Consider the following 13,613-nt stretch of genomic DNA (forward strand, 5'->3'; position numbering starts at 1 on the left):
AGGAAGGCTGGTGGGCAACGGACTTGGACCCAAGGTACGTGCGGCCCGGTTCGATTAGAGCCTGTTTGTACTAGAAAAAAAAAGATTAGAGCCTGCTTAGAATATGGCAGGCCCTTCCTGGTAAAGTTTAGGGATTTCCATGTAAAAGAACATTTGCTCAAAAAATGTAAAAGAACAAAGTAACGCCTCAAAAAATGTAAAGAAGAAAGCTTGGGTATTTACTTCAATACTGAACTTTCTCAACAAATATTCAGAACCACACATGCGCAAAAATAAGTTCAGAAAAATCATACCTCCAATCCAAGTAAGCAATACAGATGTTGGTGTAAGTTTCTCATCTTTTTTCATAATCTTGGGCAAGACAGTTCCCAAGAGTTTTTCTTTGCAAAAATAATACTATTTTCTTCCTACTAGCGCCTTGTGACTCTTTGTGTTCATAACTCCACCTGGCAGTTAATTTCCTAGTCTTTGCTTCGAGTATAGGCACTTTGTATGACGCGTGCGGGAGGAAACATGGGAAAGTATTTTACTTGAACACCATGGCCTTTTGGACTTCGTATTGTCCATATGTCCATTATCCATGGTGTGTGTCGGATCATCTCTCCAGAGAGCATGAGTGCATTCAGGTACATCACTTCGTGCAGATATGTGTCTGTGTCATGCATGTTTCAAGCCCTTCTTGTTGTCACATATCCATTTCTTGTAAGGTTTCTTGAATTGCTTACGTTGCTAGTCAACACTTAGGATGTGTTTGGTAGGGTGTATGGATGATGCATGAGGGTAAAAATTCCCTACTCAACCCACTTTGGTAGTTTGCACGGGGTTTCCTCAGCATGCATGAGCTCATCTCAAATACCCTCGTAACATGCACGAAAAAAGAACACCCCCGTAGTCATTCGCTAGTTAGCATGCATGAGCTTAGCCCAAATACCCTTGTAACATGCACGTAGAGAAAACACCCTCGTTTGCTAGTCAGCATGCACGAGCGAAGAGAGCAACAACGTATTTCAAAAAATGTTCAGAAATTCAAAAAATGTTTAAATGTTCAAAAATCCTAAAATGTATAAATTTACAAAAAAAAGATGTTTGGATTTTATTTTATTTTCATATTTTGTTAAAATTTTAAAAAATTGTTTTAAATTTTTTTTAAATGTTCAGAGTTTCAAAATTTTTTTAAATTTTCAACTTTTGTTTTACTTTTGAAGAAATGTTCATAAATTCAAAAAAATAGATTTTCACAAACATTTTCAATTTTCCTAAAGTTATTTAAATTTTCAAAAAATGTTCTGAATTTCAAATATGTTCATACTTTCAAATTTTGGTTAAATATTCAAATTTTGTTTAAATTTTCAGAAATTTTCAAAATTCCAAGTTTTGTTTAAATTTTCAAAAAAGTGTTCACATTTTCCAAATTTTGGTCACCATTCAAAAATTATTCAGAATTAGAAATTGTTCAGCATGTCTAAACAGATGCAGGCTGCCAAATTAAGTCTCATCTGAGCATGTCTGAGCACATACACCGCTACTAAAGAACATCAAATGCATGTACTTGGCATGTCAACACTCAACATGTATGAGAGGAGAACAACCATGCTAGGTTGCGAATGCTACCAAACACACACGTATTGTCTAGCACTTGTACCAGTCGCCCACCAGATATATGTTAGGGCATCTCCGATGTTTCGAGTCTTGCTACAATTGGTTGAGTCTGAGAAGTATGACAGTGTCGACAGGGGTGACAACACAGACATGACTTCTGATTAGTGATGATCTTCAAGGACAAGTTCGAGAACCTTGGGGGTGAAGACCCCATGTTTGATTCATTTCAAATAAAGGCATGCACGTGTCAATTTTTAGTTGAAGGCATTGTTTGAAGTTTTGTTGAACATGTTCAACGTGGTGAGATTCTCTGATATATGGCATTCAGTGGTTGGATATGACGCCGATGGTGCATGCGGTTCGATGTTTGGGGTTATCCCTTTTTGCAAGGAGTCAGGGTTACAAAGAGTGAAGTATATATTTCAATCCCGAACTCGCTCTAGTTTAAATTACAACCCTGAACTCCAATGCCGGTTAGAGCACAACACTCAACTCTCAAATCAAATCCATTCAAATTACCCCTCTCACTTGGCCTAAAGGTGGTTTTGGCATACGTGGCAAATATTTGATCGAATAGATTGGGATGCAGCAACCACGTCAGCACTCACTTTTTGTCAAAATTTTACAAAAAATTCAAAGTGTACATGAAAAGTTGAAAAAATTATGCAAATCAAAACTTTCACATTTCGTAACAAACATATTTAATAATACAATAGAAATTCAATTTTAGACCTTTTTGTCAAATTTTGATCAAAAAATCAAAGTCCCAGAAAAATTTGAACAATACTACCATGCTGAACAATCTGGGAAAATTTCACACTTTATTGACAAACATATTTGGATACACAATAGAAATACAATTTCAGCCCATTTTGTCAATTTTTGACCAAAAATTCAAAGTGTTCAGAAAAAATAAAATAAATATGTAAAATCAACACTACATGCTGACCTATATGGGGAAATTTCACACTTTTTGACAAACAGATTTCAAAACACGGTAGAAATTCTTTGATTCTTTTACAACAACTACAGCCTTGAGTTCGGGGTTGCAATATGCACTTTCTAGGTTATGAAAGGTGGGTTTTGAAGTTAAAGTTTGTCACTAGGTGTCAGTGTTCACTATTCCATGATAATACTTTGCCATCATTTTGTACATTTAAAAAAATATTCAATGTCTTCATATGGTATTGGCATTGTGTGGATACAGAAACTGGGCGTGCCTTTCATATTATCTTGACGCATTATCGAAAAAGGCCACAAAAGATGTTGATGGAGAGAACAAGGGTGAAGGGTGGAAAGGCTGGAGTAGTTCGTGAGAAAGGTGACGCTCATCACTTGTCACATACGAATGGAACCATGTTTTCACTTACGATAGAGAGTATTTTTTTACTTTTTTGGAAACAGTTCATTGGAAGTCATCACCTATTGGTAATTTATATGAAACATTAGATTAACATTGTCTTTCTTGTCCGTTTTCAGATTGCATGTCCAGATTCATAGTTACTCCCTCCGTTCCAAAATATAGTGCGCCCGCGCTTCCCGAGGTCCAACTTTGACCATAAATTTAACCAACGAGACCAACTGCGGCCGGAGAAAAAATTATATAACTGAAAACTTCATTCGAATACGAATTTACTGATATAATTTTTGCTCCCGCCGCAATCGGTCTTGGTAGTTAAATTTACGGTCAAAGTTGAAGCACGTGGATAGAGGAAGCACTACATTATGGAATGGATGGAGTAAAACAAAGGCAACATTTTTATTCATTTCTACTATCATAAGACAAGTGTACACGAAAGAAAACATATTCTCCTTGTTAGCGGGAGAGATAAAAAGCAAAACATAAATGATTGCGACAACTTGAAACACTCATCCATATCGGAAAGGCAACTTAAGGGTTTGCTTCGGCATTTCCGGATCCGCTCCCGCCGCCATGGCCGCTCCCACCATTCTCCCCGCCTCCTTTGCCACCTCCACTACCCTTAACACTTGCATTTGCATCCTCTGCTCCATAATAGGTAGACTTGGCGGAGCTAGAACCGGAGCCGGTGCCACTGCCCTCTCCATGACCGCTAGATCCATCGTAACCTCCGGCTTGTCCTCCGCCACCACCGCCGCCGGTACCATCAGCGCTAGAATATCCAGGGAAAGCAACAAATACTCCTCCGGCTGACTCGCTAGAAGCGACGCTGGAGCCATACCCGGCTCCGCTTCCGGATCCACGGTACTGGCTCGCGCCACCGCCGCTGCCTCCAGCTCCGGCGACTGCATGGGTAGCTCCGGCACTCGCATGGCCTTCGTTTGGGACGACCCGGCTGGACGCAGTGCCGCTCCCGGATCCTGAGCCACTGCTGTCCACAATTCCACCACCCCCACCCCCTCCACTCCCTTGAGCATCGGAGAGCCTGGACACCCGCGCAGCCCTGGCTAATCCGATGCCCAAGAGAACAACAAAAGCCATAGCTAAAACTTTGGTGCCTGCCATTGATTGTTAAGCTTGCTTGCTAAACTGAGTGTAAGAGGAAGTGAGTGCTCAGTGTGAAGGGGTGGACGTGTACTTTATAGCGCTTAAGTAAACGATGCAACTGCGCAAGTGGTTAATTTACTTGTACTATATTTTTTGCCAATCATGTCGGTGGAACTGTACGATCTGTGGAAATTTTGCATCGGTGATCAAGCAAATTGGTGTGGAAGCGAGGTAGCTAGACTGTCGATGGAAGTACTCTCCTGAAGTGAGTGTAGATCAAACAAGCAGGAAAAATGACCAGGGTGGAACTGCACTATATATAGCTTGATCGAGTTTAATGGGGTCGTGTCTAGATAGCAAGGACTCCCTCCTAAAGAAATATAAGAGCATAAAGATCACTACTTTAGTGATCTAAACGCTCTTATATTTTTTTTACAAAGGGACTACTGCCTAGCTACATGACGTTTAAGAAGTATACAGTGGGTCAATCTTTGACTAGTAATTAATAAAATTACGACAGTCTCAAAATTACAAGAGAATGTGTAAATTTCTTGAACACAAAGTGTACGTTAGGTTTGTGATGGGAAATATTTTTAGTATATTATTTCTAGGTATTTTCTTTTTTCGGCAAAGGAAATATATTAATCTTACGAAGATATCAATTACACCGTACCAACAGGATATCCAAAGGCATCCAGGATACACACAACCAAAAATGAAAATAGAGAGAAGAGAAGAAAAAAAAGACCCCGCCACGATGATGAATCACTAGCATCAGAACACTGTAACTACCATCGAAGACAACATCCGGATTACAAAAAAGGTTCTTCAAGAGCAAACCTCCAAGAAGGAAACAATGCACAAGTGTTGTTGTTGCCCGGTCGAAGATCTTGAGTTTTGATCCCGGAGAAAGTCCAAATTCATCCAAAAACAATGCCTTCAACAGGGCCATTGCCAGGTGCAACCAATAAGGCAAGACCTTGGGTTTTTACTCAAGGAGCACCACCAAAAATGTAGTTCTCCAGTGCTGCCGCCCCCGCTTGCCGAGGCTGTTGTTGTAAGTCACCAAACACTTGGCACACAGTCTTCATCGCATCCAATACACCCTTCCACCAAAGATTCAAGACCTCCAATCATAGCCGCCATGAATTTCTCCACCTCTATCAACGCCGTGGGAATCTTGGCATAGACATGTCCCATGACACCAATAAAAAATTGAAGCTTCGCGCGCGCCCTCTTGAGGCCGTGTTGGCTGATAATATGAGCACGCACGACCGGAGTCAATATGTATGGCCACTGGCTCGATGGCATATCTCACAAGTTTAGTACACTCATAAGGGTGGGAGCGTCTGTCTTATTATAGTCACTTTAACTATGTCAAAATGGCATAGTTTTTAATGGTAAAATTTCATCTTCTGTGTAGGTTATCTATTGGTGAGCACATTATCTTCATTCGTGGTATACTATACAATGATTGGCACACTGATCGTTAGTTACGGCGGTCTGTAAGCGTTTGGAGCAGGTGACCACTGACGTTCGACATAGTCTACGAATAGACCATCCACCCTCCCCACCTTAAGCATGTTTTTGATCAACTATGGTATTGTTCTTGCAGACATTTTTATTTTATTTTGTTTGCATCCTCTTCATGCAGAGGCCTGGTGTATACTCATCATGCTTTGTATCCCTTTTGTGCTATATAATGAGTTAATAAAAACACCATTTATCAAAAAATGTTAACAACAGGCAAATGAAGTTGCATCTTGACATTTGCGGTATTTAGAAGTATAATAAATTAGTGTCATACATATATGATACTAGTGTAAGATATATTATATTCATAGTGCAATAATGTCATATGTTAGTATGTTAGATGAACTCATTATTACTATGTATGGTTCATACTAGCAACTCATTTCTTATGATACCCTCGTTTAATTCATGTCATGTTATCAATTGCCTAGTTGCCATTGCATGAGAATGTATCATGCTATGTTATGATGCCCCACCATAGGAGGTCTAATGTCATCTATATATTTTGAAATATAGGTACAAGTTACTCCTCATAGGTCCATCCCAAAAGGTGGCCTAGTTATTAGTTTTATGCAAATTCGACGTGTCTTCCTATATATGGTAGTATTTAATGCAGTAGCTCCACTTTTACTAATCTATTTATGTGAGTTTAATGGGATAATGAGTATTTATTGTAATGCCTCAGTATTGGATTGTGTGAAGAGACTATATTTATGATAAAAATGATTCATTATCTCTCACTATTAATTATATAGTATACAATAAAATATTTTACCCAAACAGTTAGAAACAGTGCCACATATGAGCATTGGGAACAAGTAAAATTCATAGCATGTGACTGTACGAGGAGTTCGAGATAATTAGGCAAGACATGGGTATCATGGGGAAAGAGATGCCAACGATCACCGACTAATTAGTCAAGCCAATCTTGGGTTGAATTAAGTACATTGAATAATCTAAACTATTTGAGGTATTTTCTCATTGTTTGTATTAATCCTATTGAAAAATAAGCGCATAAATTGTATTTGCATCGGTCTAGAAACAATGCGACGCTGAGGTTTAGTCATTGACTTATACACATGTAGTTACACCTCTCACGCTATACCTCGTATGGTCGAACTGTACTAAAAGGGTCATATATACGTCATACACACTCAGATCTGGTGGCGTAACTGAGGTTGACAAAATATATGCTCGCATCTTCCTACTGGCAGATTCGATTCACCCTTCACATCATTCCGATATTGTATATGGTTTCAAAGGTACGATTCTGCAAGCAAAGTTACTCAAATCAGTGGATCTAGTCTCTCCTTGCTGCTTTCAAAACGCCTGGTTCCCTTGCTCCGAGTGATTAAACTAGTGGCTCTAGGCGCAGTCTAGCTAAGTCTATATGTTAGTCTTATTCCGACTGTGAGTCATTCTTCGCTCAATATATTTCCATAACAATGGAAATTTATCTATATTTCTTGATTTATATGTACTGCCCATTGTTTCAAAATCGGATATTGGGTGTTTATTGCTTGATGGATTAATATTCTATTTTTTTGTTTGAATGGATCAATTAATAAAACTAAAAACATATCATGTAGTTTCCTACTCTCATCATGTATACTCTCAACTGAACACATCATGAAGACACCATAAACTTGTGATGTTTATACCACAAATGTGTTTTTTCTTGTTGTGTACAGCTTAAATTTTACCTTCCTAGAATCTTTCACTTACCCAATCTAGCAAAGTATTTCACACACTCCCGTTGGAAATATCTTTAGTCACCTTAACAACAACATCACACTTGGCATGAGGTCAAGGTTTACCCACATTTTCAAAAAAATATCTCATCGTCGGGCATACAATTTCAATATGATATTAGACAAGTATACATATAATTAATTGAAATAATTATAAGTTGGTTCATACATAAGAGCGGGTGTTTGCACTTAGCATCATATCAGTGTACTGAATTGGCATGTTGGAGTATCCTAACAAGCTCACATATGTTCCATTCAAGAACCAAATTGTCATCTCAAAGTAATGTGAAAATTGGCAAATAATTGTTCAGGAGCACAGACACATCAACATACAAAAATGAGGAGAAAAGGTTGCCGGTAACTGGTATCTTGGGGAGCACCGACTAACATCGCTAGTAGTAAAGTCGAACACATATCGAATCAGATTAATTACTCTCGAAATAAATGAAACGTTTTGAGATTTTATCCAATTAGAAAACAAAGGTGTGTGAGTTCTAACTACATCGATAATTACATCACATCATGGTTTCCGTAGCCTTGCTAATTAATATGCATTACTATACTACATACTACATCTCAGTCTCTTATGTTCAACGTACAATCAAGTTCAATAAAAAATGGCATAACTCATACACACCCAGATTTGACAATGTACGTAGTTGAAGTTGACAAAATAGATGCTCGTGTCTGTCGTGGTTCTAACTCTGACAGTGATGTAGGGGGGTATGTATGGAGAGGCTAGATCTCAGCTATGGAGAAGTTGTAAACACACCAGGATGTACGAGTTCAGGCCCTTCGCGGAGGAAGTAACAGCCCTACGTCTCGGTGCCCAGAGGCGGTCGATTGGATTATGTGTGTATGGATTACAGGGGTGTGAACCCTTGCTACTGAGGAGGGGGTGGCTTATATAGAGTTCGCCAGACCCCTCCGGTCCTCAGTAATGCAGGGTTAAAATACATTAAGACTGGGCATTACTGGTAACGTCCCTAATAAAGTGCTATGACGACCATAAAGACTACTTAATGGCCGACCGTTTGCTTGCGGAGTGACTTTAGATCTCCTGTCAGTCGAGTGGTAGCTTCCTTGTCGAGTGTCTTGAATCCGTCGAGTGGGATACCTTCAAGTCGATTGAAAGGTGACTTCTTCCAGGGATGTCCTTGGGTAGGGCTCTTAGGACAGGTCCATGCCCCTACCCTAGGTACATAGCTTCATCATTAGCTCCCGAATGGATCGAGGTTCGAGTGGGGAAGGAGTTGGGGTCCTTCCGACTGGTTCTTAGCGTTATACTAATGTCTTGTACTGGATCAATCATCACGGATGACGTTGTCGACTTCTTTCGGTCACCTTGATCCATTCTTGGTCTCTCCTTGAGTGAATTTCCTTACTTGTGAAATACCGAGCGCCGGCACGAGCGGGATCTTCTGTTTGATGGGTTGTTCCGCAGCCCGTGGATTTCGCGGGATTTGAATTTCGGGAAGCGAGCGGGACGGGGGCGGCCGCAATAATCGGATGGGATAGGATGGAAGCTCCTCGATCCCCATGCCACCTTTTTTGCCACGTACCGCGCGCGCGCCTGTTGCGTGATTTGACGGGATCGCCTGGGCCTACCGGTCAGCCACTCGGAAGCGGCTCCTTATAAGTTGCCGGCTCGGGGCTCCCCAACAGTGTGCTCTCGCCTTTCCTCCTCCCCCCGCAAGGTCTTCTGCCACCTCCGCTCTCACCCTGTCGCCGTAGGTCCGTTCGAGCCTCGCCGGCGACGATGGTGAAGGACAAGACGTCGGCTTTGGACCGCGCGAAGAAGGCGGCGGTGCAGGGGAAGGGGAAGAAGTCCGCTCGGGGCGGATCTTCCTCAAGGACTGCTCTGCCCAGGGATTGGATCCAGGGCGACTGGATGCCGTCGGTGATTCGGCAGGAAGATCTTGACGACATGGTCGAGGGGGGAGTCATTCCCCATGAAGCTGCGCGTCTCCCGGGGAGAGAAGTCGAACCCCAACCTCGTAACGGTGAGTGCGTCCTCCTCGCCACCCATATTGATCGCGGATTTTCTCTACCTCCTCATCCTTTTTTCCGGAGCTTTTTGAACTTCTTCGGAGCGCAGCTCCACCATTTCACTCCCAATTCCATCGTGCATCTTGCGGCTTTTGTTTCCTTGTGCGAAAGTTTCTTGGGTTGCCGCCCTCATTGGGGACTCTTTAAACACATCTTCACTTGCCGTTCCCAATCGGTAAAGAAAGCCAAGTCGAGTGACGAACGGACGCAAGTGATCTAGCTGTGCGGGGGCCTGGCGATCCAGATGAGGGGAAAAAGTTCTTTTCCGTCTATCACTTTTCCCGAGTCGGTCCGTGGTTGGCAGTCGATCTGGTTTTATTGCCAAGACTAGGTGACCCTAGGGCAGTCGACTGGTCTTCCCCCTTTCTCTCTGGACCAAGCTCAAAAACCCGCTTCTCTGAAAGTGATGCCGGAGGAAAAGGCGCAAGTCAATGTGCTGGTTGGTCGAGTGGTTCAGCTTGTCCGAGAGGGCGTGACGGGCATGGACTTGTTGGAGGTCTTCCTTCGGAGGTGCATCCAACCGCTTCAGGCTCGTGACCACCCTATGTGGCTGTACTCGGGTCTCGACGACACCACTCGGATTCACCCAGAGGAGGTCACTGACGAGATGCTGGAAGGGTGGCTGTCGAGCATCACAAGGAACAAAGACAATCCCCGAGGAGCCAGGAGGGTTCCCCCGCTTGACAGTACATACGATGTGGACCAGGTCTGACCTTGTGTTCCCGACTGAGATCTTGCTTTCTTCATTTGCTCTCTTTGAATCGGTCGACTGACTTTCGACTTGTCTGCTGTTCTCCAGGCAACTACAGAGATGTACTCGACACCCAATGGAGCACAGGAGCAGGCCGAAGAAGGGGAGGCGAGCGGAGGCGAAAGTGGAGATGAACAAGGAGAGTGGGAATCTAACGGCGAAGGAGAGGGAGACGACGATGTCGACTCCAGCGAAGAGGAGGAGGAGGAGGAAGCTGAACCTCCCCGCTCGGAAAGGCGATCCAAGCTTACACACGACCCTGAGCGGGAACGTGGTAAGGCGACTGCTCCCGTTGGGCAGTCGTCGAAGTGCCCTCGGACCTCTTCTCCACCGCCGACTGAAAAAGCTCCCAAGCACCCACGCGCGGCGCCGTCCAAGCCGCCCAAAGCTCTGCCCAAGATGAAGATGACTGTCCCCACCATTTCTGGGTAATAATAGAACTTGTTTTCCTTTGTCGACCGTGGACAGATCCTTGGTCGATTCATTGAGCCAACTGACTGTCTTTCGAAATTTGCAGTGCTGCTACTTCTGAGATCTCCGTCAAGGACGATGATCAAGAGATGGAAGATGCTGTTACTTCCAACCCTGGTATGATTACTGATGTTCTGCCTTGAGTCGACTGGCGATTTCTTATAACTCTGGTTGATTGAATTTTTCTCGTAGCTCCTCCTCATGTTATTAACCTTCCTGACAACGAAGACGAAGCGCCGCTGAGAACGAGACGGCACAGGAAGGCGTCGGCTGGCAAGACCCCACAATCTACTCCGGCGCCTGAGGCTGTAGCTCGAGACGGTGGCGATACCACCCGGGCTTCTGTGACTTTCGCCGATCCTCTGACGAGTGTGCGACCCTCGACGTCGACCGTAAATCCGCCTTCGCTCTTTGCCACACACCACGTCCCTGAGGACCAAGTGGGTGCAGCTAAGGAAGCTATACGCCAGGTAGGCATCATGATGGAGCAGGTCAAGGTGGTTCAAGAAGCCAGCCAAGCGGCTTATGACGTGAGTTCAGCTCTTCAGAGTAACGTCCAGGTCAGTCGATTCACTGCTTGTTCTGTTAGGGTATGCTGTCTGAAGAATCTCTTTTCCGAAGATCTTTAAATCTGTACACCCACTGGGTGTTTCTGTTAAGTTTTTTGGTCGAGTGGGGGCACGCTGAGTGCACCCACTGGGTGTAGTCCCCGAGACTACTGTGGACTGCTGGCAGTCGACTGTAGTCTTTATATTGTGTTGCTGTAGTTTTACTTCTTCACTCGGTCTGGCCAGGCCATGTCGAATGAAACTGTATCCGGTCGACTGCGGGCAGTCGATTTTTTTTCAAAACCAGTGGGGCACGCTGAGTGCACCCACTGGGTGTAGTCCCCGAGACTACTGTTGAATGTTTTTGATTCAGCTGTAGTCTTAGAAACGTCATCATTGTCTCTTGGTTACTCGGAAGCAACTTATCTTGGACCTCTGTCGACTGACTTTTGCAGAAATCCTATGAACTTGTGGCTCTCTACACTGAGTTGGAGAACAAACAGATCCAGCTCAACCTTGACTTGAAGCTCGCTCAACAGAACCTGCAGAAGGCACGAGACGAAGCAAAAGGTATGGCTGGTGAGGTTTCTCATTCTTGACGAGTGACTTCCCTTTCTTGCCCATTCTTGATGTTGAGTTCACTCGACGTTCTATAGATAAACTGGAGGAAGCTCTGAAGAAGAAGGATCAAGATCTTGCCGAAGCACAGAAGGAGGCCTTGAGCAAAACGAAGCTTGCAGAAGAGAAACTGGCTTCGGTCGGAACTCTTGAACAGGAGAACTCCAGACTGAAAACTACTCTCGAGACAACTAATCAAGAGGTCAGCCGACTGAAGAACGACAAAATGGTTCTGCACGACCAGGCAGGTGAGCTGGCGGGGAAGGGAAATGATCTGGAGGCTTATCTCGGTGGACTCGCCAAGAAGCTATTCGTCATGCTCGAAGGTAATTACTCCGACCCGGCTGTCTTGCAGTTACCAAGCCCGCGTAAGGCCACTATCTTATTCTTGAATCGTGTTTGCAGAATTCTGCCAGAGCTTCAAAGAGGAAACCAGTCGAGTGGAGCCTGGCTTGGATCCCGCCAATTCTCTCGTGAAGGATGAGGCTGCTATGAACGTGCTCCGACTGGAGTCTCGTGTTACCAGCGTTGTTGACTATCTTGCTCGGCTGAAGGTTGTGATGTCGCGGATCGACACATCACTCTGTCCTGGAACGACGCTTCAGAACGACCTCGAGTCCCTGATGGTTCGACTGGATGAAGTCCTGGGTCGAGTGGCGGAATGGAAGAAATCTTCTGCTAGATGTGGTGCTGATGTCGCTCTGTCTCTGGTCCGCGTCCATTGCAAGGAGGCGCGAGAAGAAAAGCTGGCCGCCATCCAAGTTGCCAATACCAGGAAGCACAACTTTCAAGACTTCATGGAGACTTTCATTGCTGCTGCTACTCGTATTGCAGATGGGATCGACTTGGACGAGTTCGTCGCCCCTTCCAGTCCTCCGCTTGAGGAATGAAAAACTTTTATGCTTCACTTTAAATTTGCCTCGGAATGCCGAGTGGATTTTGTAACCGTTAAACTCTGTCGAGCCGAGGGCTCGAGTACTTTGATCTGAGGCCTGGGACCTTTGGGTCTTATCTGAACTTGATTTATCGTTGAATATCTTCGTGGTCGATCCGTCGAGTGGAACTAGATCTTCACTCGAAATAACCTTGTATTTGTGGTGCAGCTCCGAAGGAGAAGGTAGCAGTCGATTTGCGCCTCGTCGTCCTTGCGGGTTGGGTTGTGTTTCGTACTTAGGCGAGCGCTGGGCTGCAGCTAAGCCCCCGAGTGGGACGTTTGCTCTCCACTCGGTAAGATTTTTCAAACTTAGGTGAGTACTTGGACTGCAGCTAAGCCCCCGAATGGGAGGTTTGCTCTCCACTCGGTAGGATTTTTAAAACTCTTAGGCGAGCACTGGGCTGCGGCTAAGCCCCCGAGTGGGAGGTTTGCTCTCCACTCGGTAGGATTTTTCAAACACTTAGGCGAGCACCGGGCTGCAGCTAAGCCTCCGAGTGGGAGACTGGCTCGCCACTCGGTAGGATTTTAAAACTCTTAGGCGAGCACTGGGCTGCAGCTAAGCCTCCGAGTGGGAGTCTGGCTCGCCACTCGGTAGGCTTTTAAAACTCTTAGGCGAGCACTGGGCTGCAGCTAAGCCCCCGAGTGGGAGGTTTTCTCTCCACTCGGTAGGATTTTTTAAACACTTAGGCGAGCACTGGGCTGCAGCTAAGCCTCCGAGTGGGAGTCTGGCTCGCCACTCGGTAGGATTTTAAAACTCTTAGGAGAGCACTGGGCTACAGCTAAGCCCCCGAGTGGGAGGTTTGCTCTCCACTCGGTAGGATTTTTTAAACACTTAGGCGAGCACTGGGCTGCAGCTAAGCCCCCGAGTGGGAGGTTTGCTCTCCACTCGGTA

This window comes from Triticum dicoccoides, chromosome 2A (assembly GCF_002162155.2).
Source record: "Triticum dicoccoides isolate Atlit2015 ecotype Zavitan chromosome 2A, WEW_v2.0, whole genome shotgun sequence".
Lineage (NCBI taxonomy): Eukaryota > Viridiplantae > Streptophyta > Magnoliopsida > Poales > Poaceae > Triticum > Triticum dicoccoides.